This window comes from Amblyomma mixtum, chromosome 3, assembly GCF_055824585.1.
Source record: "Amblyomma mixtum isolate Tamu chromosome 3, ASM5582458v1, whole genome shotgun sequence".
NCBI lineage: Eukaryota > Metazoa > Arthropoda > Arachnida > Ixodida > Ixodidae > Amblyomma > Amblyomma mixtum.
In genome coordinates, this window is record NC_143014.1 from 219,797,618 (window position 1) to 219,807,288 (window position 9,671).

Here is a 9,671-nt window from a genome sequence, read left to right on the forward strand (position 1 = left end):
ATGCGCTACTTTGCGAACATACGGTATCGTGACAGCCTTTTCTCTTTTCTTTCCTCACCGGTTAGCTCAAATCTTGTTTTATCTTTTTCGGTGATATCAGCATTTTTTTCTGACGCTGATAATACCGCACTATTAGGAAAGCCACTATCAGGTAACCTCCCAATTTGCACATGGATACTATCGGTTATTTTGCGTTCACATGACTTCAAACTGATACTCTGTGATATTCAAGCACAGGCAACACTTTCTTTAACAAGCTTTGAATGGCTTGAATCATATCTCATGAGGCTTTTGTCATTTTTAGCAGTGCTTTTAGCGTCGTACAACCAGCATGTATGTACAACCAGCATGAGGCAGCTTTCCTGTATTTCAAGGTCGGGGGATCTCATCGTCGACCTTTAATTTTGTCTTATCGTCGAAAAGAGGGAGCTCCTTTAAAGAAGATCATGGAAAACAATAACACGTCGCAAAGCCACGAAGCTCGATATTTGGAAATGCATTTATCTAAGCTGACATTTTAAGACCCATACTGTTCCTAGTGATGTGCATATATGTGGACGTTAGACATGTCTCACGAATTCCTCAAGATTCGGCGATTTCTGCAACAGAAGAAAGTATCGAGCACTTCGGATCTACAAGGTTTCAAAATGAATGTGGGATGAAGTCGGCGATTCTCTGAACTGATTTCGATGTGTTTGACATCTTTTTATGTTCTTTATAAAGCGAAAGCCTACACGCAAAAAGGGGGAATATGCACTGGCTCATTCCTGGCTCCTATACTTTCCTACTTGTACCTTGTAAAGGTTGACCGGCCGCCGCCGTGGTTTGGTGGCTACGCATGGTGCTCGGCTGCTGACCCGAAAGACGCGGGTTCGATCCCCGCGGCGACGGTAGCATTTCGAGGTAGGCGAAATTCTAGAGGCCCGTGTTCTGTACAATGTCACTGCGCGTTAAAGAAGCCCAGGTGGTCGAACTATGAGGAGACTTCCACTACGGCGTCCCTCATAGCCTTAGTCACTTTGGGACGTTAAGCCTCAGAACCGAACTGAACTTTGTGGCATGTTTTCGCTCCGCGGATTGCTGATTACTGTGCTTCGATGCAGAAAAGACCGGAGGGATTGATGCAGTTGAGATTGTCACACTTTTTAAGCTTTTGTTCACTGGCCTAGATTTCACGTATGAGTTATCTAAAAAATCAACAGTAAGATATCAGGATCTAGAAGTACAAGAAAGCCCGGCACACACGTGTTGATGGTACAACACTAAAAGCAGTGCTAAAGATGAGAAAAGCCTCATGAGATATGATTCAAGCCATTCCAGGCTCGTTAAAAGAAGCGTTTCTCATGCTTGCATGTAATGAGCGTGTTGTATGAACGAACCCGACCTGTGTTAATGAGCGAACCCGACGTCTGCACAGCCTGCAGAATCACCTTCCTATGATGGTTTCCTGCTGCTGTCAGCTTCTGCTTCTAGGCAGTCTAGCTTGCCCTAGACGCACGCCACTGGGAGCAAAGCCCATAGCCGCAGTGCATGCATGCTTGCTTGCTTGCCATAGGCGTTCGATCTGACTTCCAGCAAGAACCAAGAGAAAACGCCCTTTAAAACAAGCAAGTTTAAAACAAGCAAAACAAGCGACCACGTTCCCGCACGGTTACTTTTGCAGCCTCATTTTTCCCCCGTACCATTGTGGACTGGAACGGCCTTCCCATCGACATTGCAGCCATCATGTGCTCCGCGACCTTCGCTGATAATCTTCATGCTCATTTGTCATCGTGTTAACACTTGCCGCCAACGAATATTGTACCCACCCCTTATGTAATGCCCCTCACCGGGCCTTTAAGGAAAATAAATGAAATGAAATGAAATGAAGTCGATTTACTGTTGCCTTTATGGGGGTCACAATAGATGCAAAAATACCGCCGGGAAGCAGTTCAAGATTACGTTTTATCGTTTTCCCTTGGACTCATACAAGAGAAAAGCGAAACAACACCACCGAGAGCAGCATGGCGTGAAGGGCAAGCAGGCCAGCGTAGAGAGAGAAGCATTTCGGTCGTTCCAACTACGGTGGCGGTGCCACGCAGCCTCTTCCTGAAGCAGAGAGATGGTGATCACTGTGAGCGGCGCGTGCGATACGCGTCCAAAATGAGATTATTCTGCGATGTACGAATATTCGAAAAAGCAAAGGTGTTGTTTCTGCCAACACGAAAAGAGTGAGAAAAGCAGTGATTTAGAGCGTTCGGTAGGTTGTTACGGCTCGGGTAGCGTGACCAGTTGTTAAGTCACCCTGGGGGCTCGTCGGGGATGAGGGACGACTGAAGCTTTGAAGTTTGGGAAATGAAAAACAAACGGGTTTAATGGCACTTTTTAAGACACTTATTTACATACTGAAAGGCAGAAAAGCAAAGAATCAAAAATTAAGATTTCATAGCGTCGAGCGTCTGGATGGGCCTTTTCGGCAGGGCCCAGAGCCTTCATTCTCACTTAGGGCGCTGGTTAAATACCCTAAGGCTCCGCCCCTTCACCAGGCGGCAATTCAACACGACGCAGAGATCGGCACACCACAGCACGGAGGCACCTGGTGCAGAGTCCACGCGTGGGAATTGGCGAGGAGGAAACGCAAGTCTGCACCTCTTTCGCACTGCGGTGCAACATTACTGCAAGCAGCACGTGTCCATCGAACACAGGTGTGGCGTAGACGTGCTGGCGCCGCGGCCGCGTCTGCGCCGTCTTCCTCCGATTCGTTCCGGTTCCTCTCAGACGTGGTGAATCCCTTCTTCCCTGTCGTCTGTTCATCGACGGTCGCTTCTTGCGGGGTACCGAAGGGAAGGTCGTTCGCACCGAGCCGAGCGTGGGAACAGCTCCATCGGCCACTTCCCAGCTAGTCATCTTTTTTTTGGTGGGGTCATCTTGAGGTCAAGCGACCTTTCGAAATTTCCGCTGCTGAATCCGCCACCGTGATCATCGCGGCTCTCAAGCTAAGTCGCAACAAGGTTGATAAAACGTTTCAACCCCATGGCCCGTGTGTGCCTCATCGACGTTCTTTTTTGACTCCACGACACCGCATCGTCAATGCATTCCTGTTCCGAGTTTTTTTTTATACGACCTTCGTACCGTATTGCAGCTGCATGAAAGCAGTGCAGCCCTTAAAAATTGCGCTGATGTGAAGTATATTGGTTGTATATTTAGGCGGACGTTCGCACCAAACGAAGAATTTTCCTCAAGCTTCAGTCCATTCAGGTCTAGATTAAATACGGCATTCTGGCCACAACGTGATTGTGAAATAGCGATATGAATGGCAATAATTTAGCATTTGCAAAATGGCTGAATAACCGCAAACGTTTCTTGATAACTGTCGTCTGCTCTCTCGATCGCAGCCTTCCTCCGCTTGTCGAAAACACATTTTGAGTGCTAATTTCGACTGTATTATTATGCTCAAATTACCCTCTGGCTGCCGCTTCAAAAAGTATACACTGCGTCTTCTATTACTGCATATGCGACCCACGTAAGCTGTAGATAATCTATAGTCGGATACAACTCAATCTGAAGTGAAGCTCCGCCCCATTCAGGACCGACGAACATAATTCCTCCGTGAGAAATTGTATACCGCTGGTAAAGCTTTTTTTTTTCATCCAAATAAGCAGCTAATCATGAGACAAAAGTGTAGGCTGAAGGATCGTGACGTTTCTGCCTTGTTTGATACAGCCAAATATCAAAAAGCTCATTTTGTTGACTGTAATTAGTAAGCGGAGTAGTACAGGACACTGCGAACCATGGTCAGTGTTTCCTACTGCTGTTTATTTTTCAGTGGTGCCCTTATAACATCAGCGCGCAATAAATAAATATACCGTGTTTAGGCGGGTAGGGGCGACATTCGTGCGGGCTGCACATATAGGCCTCTTGCGCTGGAGTTTGAGGTAACGTGGCGGCGCCTGGTAGCAGCAAGGAAAAGCTGGCTGGGTAGTACCAGGTTGGGTAGTAGTGAGCGCTGGCTGTGGCGGCGTACCTTTCTAGCCTGAGTTTTGCGTCGATTCGCACGTTTTTCTGCACTGTTGTGAGTGCGACAAGGCTCGTCACTTGTGACCAACCACGCCGCGGCCTGGCCGTGGCTTAGTTTTTAGAAAACCGACACTCCGTGTGCCTTAGGACGAAATGCAGGCGGCAGAAGGAATCTGCGACGTCGATCCGCCCGAGAGACTTCGCTCAGTCTCGAAAAAGCGTCACCGTCGTTACTGCTGTGTCGTGGGCTGCCACGAGCAAAAAGGTCTGAATCTCAATATCAAATTCCACCGTTTTCCTCCAAGGTCTCACGAAGCGGAGCGCCGGGCGCGCTGGATAGCTGCAGTTCGACGCACTGCAGTAAGCGAACCTTCGCGTTGTGCTGGCTGCTTCGCCTTGATGTTTGTTTGGTTATCCGCGTTGCTGAAATTCGTTCTTTTTGCACATGCAGTCCGTACGGCAAACCGTGGGATGCAGTGCCGAACACCAGGATATGCAGTCGCCACTTTGTGGGTAACGAGCAAAACAATGCCAGTCATCCCTCATATGTACCTACAATCTTCCCTGTGGTCTACAGCCGGTCTCATCTTCCTTGTGTTCGTCTTCTTTTGACGCCTACCTCTCTCAGAAAATGTATATGTAGGGAGCAGCCGCATATGCAGGCGTCGAATGAGAATTTATGCATTCTACAACACTCCCCGCAGGGAGGCGTCTGCAGCATGCAGACGTTGGTGAGTGGCGACACCACGGGGTTAACCCGAGCATCCGCAGGGACATCCCCACAGGGGGATGATGGTGAACAATGCGTCACCACGGACCCGAGCATCCGCGCTTAGCCGTGCGTGGCATCGCCGTGTCCGGGGAAAAGGGGATCCTGGTGGTTGAGTCGATGCCGAGCGTTTGGACCTTTAAGGCCCCTCGGCGGAGGCAACACACCACTTTGGCCCCAGCTTCCTGTAGACGGCACCTCCGGCCTGACCCGACCGGGGGAAATCGGCAGTCGCCTTTTCCTGTTCTCCTCTCCATCTTTCACTTTCCTATCTCCTTTCTTACAACTCTCCTGTATCCTCCTCCCTTCTTGGTTTTTTCCTCTTTTTCCTGGCGGCGAGGGTTAACCGTGTGTGACCAACTACCCTGTGTTGAGTCATATTAGGTTATAGTTAAGGTGTACAGCTGGCGTGGGCAGGACTTTCTTTCAAGTTCCTGTCGCGTCCCCTTGTTGGACTCCATGGTGGGTGGCTGGTACCATGACCGAAAAACATCAATTTTTTATGGCTCCCCCCCTTTCAAAACCTGATCGCTCTCTTAAAAGAGTGCGGAACGAGGCAGCAGACTTTTTTTCGAAAAAGAAACCTACATTCACAAAGTTTCATGTGATACATAGCAACAGTGACGAAAAGCAAGCTCGAATAATATCCCCATTCCTTGTAACCAAATGTTTAACAGATACCTTAGGGCCTGGCTACAAGGTATCCAAAATGTCCAGTGGCGACCTACTCCTCGAACTCCGTGAGAGCATCCAATGCTCAAAACTCTCAAACATCGATTCCATAGGGGACATCTCTGTCTCCGTAACTCCCCACCGATCCCTCAACACAGTCAAAGGCGTAATCTCAGAGGCTGACTTCATCCATCTAACAGAAACCGAAATGCTTGAAGGACTTTCCGATCAAAATGTAATTGAAGTGCACAGAATCAAAATCCGCAAAGACAACAAAGAAATAGACACCAAACACATGGTCCTCACGTTTAACACCAGCAGTTTGCCCGAAACGATCGATGTTGGATACCTGAAAATCACCGTAAGGCATTACATACCCAATCCCCGTCGCTGTTTCAATTGCCAGAAGTTTGGCCATGGCTCACAGAGCTGCCGCGGCCGCAAAACCTGCGCGAAATGCGCATCAAAGGACCACCAGTCTCAGGAATGCGACGCAGCTCTACGCTGCGCGAATTGTGAAGGAGATCACGCTGCATACTCCAGGGCGTGTCCGTCCTGGAAAAAGGAAAACGAAATCATCACCATTAAGACTAAAGAAAACATTTCATTCAAAGAAGCGAGGAGGCGTTTTGCGCTTACCAATTCATTCTCCTTCACAGCAAAACCAAACTTCGCTGATGTGGTGCGCGGGGGCGTAGCACCACACAGCGCTCCGGCACCTGCCGCGGCCACTTCCACCGCGCCTGTGGCAGTGCCACCCACGCCCCAGGCCGAGACAGCGAAAGCTGCTCTGCCAACTACAAGCCAGGGAGTGCCGGCCCACAGGTCAGCATCCCGCAGGACTTCCCCCCGTCGGGGGAGGCCTGACACCCACACACCCGCGGCTTCTTCGCGGTCGTCCAGCACCTCTTCCGAGGTGATGGACCAAACTCCCAGCCCGTCTGCTTTACAGCGGCGGAACAGCTCTCTTGAGCGAAAAAAAGGCAGGGCTACCATAACGGCCCCAGAACATAAGTAAACCTCTCGTTGCTCCTACCCCAAAACATAAAACATGGCTTTTCTAGTTCAGTGGAACTGTAGAGGAATATTGAGAAATTACGATGACATAAAAAACATTTTAGGGTCAATGTCACCCGTAGCCTTATGTCTCCAGGAAACCAATCTAGGTCCACAACATATGAACATCCTGAAGCATTATAAAACTTTTAGACGCGATCGTGAGCAGGCAAATAGACTCTCTGGAGGCGTCGCGATTATCGTACAAAGCGGCGTTCCTGTTCGAGAAATAAAACTCAAAACAAAACTTGAAGCCGTTGCGGTCAGTGTCGTCAGCCATAAAACAATTTCTCTTTGTTCTGTATATATTCCTCCACATTCTACATTAACAGTCCACGATTTACAAGAACTTATCAATGAACTTCCAGAACCGTATCTAGTAGTTGGGGACTTTAACGCTCACTCCCCTTTTTGGGGAAGCGAGCACTGTGACTCTAGGGGTCAAATAATCGAAGATTTTATCCTCACAAACAATGTATGTCTTTTAAATACAGGAAAAGCCACCTACTGCTCCCCTGCCTCGGGGAAAATGACCTTTTTAGATTTGTCTTTTAGCTCACCTTCTGTTTTTAATGATTTTAAATGGGATGTCATTGACAATCCATATGGCAGTGACCACCTCCCTGTACTAATCACTTTAACATCCCCACCGGAAATAATCCCCACAAGGCCACGGCGCTGGAAGCTTCACCTCGCCGACTTGTCACTTTTTAGAGCAAAGGCAAATTTAGAAAATATACTTTTAGATAATCTCTCCATCGACCAGATAAATGAAAAGTTCACTAATTGTATCATAACTGCCGCACTCACAGCTATTCCACAGTCGTCAGGAGTGGTGCAACAAAGTCATAAAATATGGTGGACAAAAGAGTGCAAGGAAGCAAAAAAACTACAAAACAGAGCTTGGGGTAAATTTCGCCGGTACCCGACACATGAAAATCTCGTTAATTTTAAGAAGGCAAGAGCCAAAGCTCGGTACGTCCGTCGGGGTGCCGAGAAAGCATCATGGCAGAGTTATGTTTCATCCATTAACAGTCAGATGACATCTAAAAAAATGTGGGAGCAGGTTCGCAAATTAAACGGTAGCTTTTCACCATTCACAATTCCGCTTTTAACAACACCTGGCACACAAACAAGCATACAGGAACAGGCAGACATATTGGGGGAACATTTCACTGCAGTTTCAAGTTCATCACACTACACGCAGTCCTTTTTAAAATACAAAAATACAGCTGAAAAACAGCGGCTGCCAACAACTGGAGGTGCAAATGAAAAATACAATAGTCTAATTACCCGCCAAGAAATCAACAGAGTACTGTCTGCCTAAAAAAAACTGCTCCAGGACCCGACCATATACATTATGAAATGCTTGCACATCTTTCTGAGCCTGCCATAGCAGCACTTTTAAGATTCTTCAACACAGTTTGGATGTCAGGGAAAATACCTGTAGCCTGGAAGAAAGCTATTATTGTACCGTTTCTCAAACCTGGTAAACCCCCAACCTCTCCTAGCAGTTATAGACCCATAGCCTTAACCAGTTGCCTCGCCAAATCCTTCGAAAGTGTCCTAAATACAAGACTAACCTTTGTTCTTCAATCCTGTGAAGTGCTTGATATCCATCAGTGTGGATTTAAAAAAGGATGCTCCACTACAGATCACTTAGTCCGCCTTGAAAATACTGTCAGAGAAGCTTTTATACACAAACAACACTGTCTTAGCGTCTTTTTTGATGTAGAAAAAGCATATGATACAACCTGGAGGTTCGGGATTCTCCAGGACTTAGCTGAGCTCAGCATCCGTGGCAGAATGCTCAACTCCATTAAAGACTTTTTGTCTAACCGCTCATTTAATGTCCGCCTAGGCTCGACCCTTTCGAGGGATTTTATTCAGGAAAATGGAGTTCCTCAAGGGTGCATTTTAAGCACAACTCTCTTCGTTGTAAAAATGAATTCTATTAGAAAAATAATCCCAAGGTCCATTATGTATTCAATGTATGTTGATGATCTTCAGATACCATGTACATCTTCCAATATATCCACATGCGAACGACAAGTACAACTTACAATCAACAAAATGGCAACATGGGCAGACAAGAATGGTTTCCAGTTCTTAACACAGAAAACGGTGGCCTTACTTTTTTCACTCAAACGAGGCTTGCACACAAATCCAACATTACACCTCAACCAAACCGAGCTGCCTTTCAAAAACGAACACAAATTTCTAGGCATCACCTTCGACAAAAAACTAACTTTCCTGCCTCACATAAACGCACTGAAAAAGAAGGCGTCGCTAGCACTGAACATACTGAAAGTCCTATCACGCAAACACTGGGGTTCTGATCGGGTATGTCTTCTACACATTTATCGCTCTGTAGTACGTTCCGTTTTAGATTATGGTTGCATAGTGTATGGATCAGCAAGGCCATCGTACTTGAAGCGACTGGATCCTGTGCACAATTCTGGATTGCGCCTTTCAACTGGTGCATACAGGACGTCACCAATAAAAAGCCTGTACGTAGAAACCAATGAACCACCACTTGCAGACAGAAGAACAACGCTCACATGCTCATACATTTTAAAGATCCGTTCCCAGCCTAAACACATCTGTTACCCACTCGTTACAAAGTGTCCATCTCGAACAATATTTACCAACAAACCTCTAGCAATCAGACCACTTCTTCTCCGCTTTGAAGAGAAATGCCAAGAACTAGACATAATGAACATATTACCTAATATTGCCCGCAAACCTGATCCACTCCCGCCTTGGTACTGCCTACCATCTGTGTGCGACTTCACATTAACACAATTTCAGAAAAAACATACTCCACATGAACAGATATTACAGGAATATTTAGCACTCAACGAAAAATACGGAGAATACGAAGCATTTTATACCGATGGATCAAAATCGGCGCACTACGTGGGAAGTGCTGTAGTTCAGAATAATTGGCAAAAAATAGTACGGCTACCTGAGTGTACATCCATTTTCACCGCCGAGTGTTACGCAGTCTTGGTGGCTGTAGAAAAAATAATAAATGAGAACATTCAGAACAGTATCATTTACACTGATTCTCTGAGCATACTAACCTCACTTCACCATAGCAATGCAGTGACACCACTAATCGGGGATATCATACACAACATAACAAGCGCGATAATACAGGGACAAGACATAAAAT